The following is a 1,448-nucleotide window of genomic DNA, read 5'->3' as shown; positions in this document are numbered from 1 at the left end:
GGTAGCAGTGCGGAAGTGCTGGGTTGAGGAATGAGCTTGTTTTAGTTTCACCATCGGAAGTACATTGGCTGTTGCTACTGAAGACTGTAATAGGAAAGAGATGTATGTACTTAGCCTCACGCACTGCAGTGCCAGGCACACGTTCATTCGAAGCATAGTGAGATTTGGGAATGCATGTCTTCCCTTTCAGTTAGGTACTTCAACTTGAATGTTTCTAGTTTCCATCGTGAACAGAGGGACTTCGAGGACAAGCGACGGTAGTTTTTAGCATGCAAATTAGCTACGTCAATGGGATACCCTAATTGCTGTGGAAACAGTTGCGGAAGTCTCGCCTTCAACTCATAATTTTAATACAGTTTTAGAGTGCTAAATTTTGACGTGATTCACTTCCATCGAACTGAAAATGATTTTCTGATTGTAGTTTCTGTTCAGTTATTGGTAAGAGGTTTTGTGGGGGGTTTTGGGGGATAAAAGTTTTAGAGTGAACCAGCGAAAAGCGCATGTTTAAATGCACCTGTATGCGTCATCATCACATCATGTACATAATGTGTCATCACCCAGCTTATGTCTTGACAGTAATGTACTAGTATGCGCACTTGTTTGTGTGGGTTTTAGTCAATCTTTGAATGAAGAAACATAGCTGGCTATAACATAACCATGCAGCAGCATCATGGACAGATAAATTATAATTTATTTCCAACTTTTTTCCAAATTGTTTTTCCTCCGAGTCTTTGTATTCATGTTTTAGTATTCCAAACCATAGTTAATCTTCCATTGTATTTAAGAGGCTCCTAATTAAGTAGTGTATGTAATTGACCGAGATTTTTGAGACCGTGGCATACAAGGGTTTTCTTTCGTCCGTCCATAAAGTCAAAGAGTCACAGACAATTTTTTTCCAAGCATTGATGAAATTGAAGCACACACCAAGCTAGATAATTTTACTCCATACTTTGGTATTACAATTCATGTGTGCTCACGTAGCAAGGGTGTGTGCCAAGTTTTGATCAGGTTGGTATTAAAACATGTACATTTTTGGGGCATGACTGTAGAAACAAAACGCATCTTCCACTTTTTTGACATAATTATGTATAAATTTAGCAAAAGTAAGGCTGTACAAAAAAATAAAAACGATTTGGTGCGTGGATGTTACGTAAGGTACGTGTATAGCCTAGCTAGCCTGTTTCGAATGGTAGTAGATATAGTTGTTATGATGTTATACAACAACTTCACTAATTTCAATAACTAGTAGTGTTCATTAGTCCGTCTTGTAGATCGTGTTGCATGTGTGATAACTAGTTTGAGTTTTCACCACAAGAGCATCGGTTTGGTATCTGACATGCAGGTTAGCTGTCCGTCAACAAGCAGAAAATAATAGTCTGTCTGACTATTCAAGAAAAGAGATTTTTCTGTGTACATTTGCAGGATCATCGTATGTGTGATTTATTTGT

The sequence above is a fragment of the Patiria miniata genome, unplaced genomic scaffold (genome assembly GCF_015706575.1).
Source record: "Patiria miniata isolate m_02_andy unplaced genomic scaffold, ASM1570657v1 HiC_scaffold_7, whole genome shotgun sequence".
Classification (NCBI taxonomy): domain Eukaryota; kingdom Metazoa; phylum Echinodermata; class Asteroidea; order Valvatida; family Asterinidae; genus Patiria; species Patiria miniata.
The sequence above is the reverse complement of the archived record's forward strand: the minus strand, read 5'-3'. Positions refer to the sequence as shown.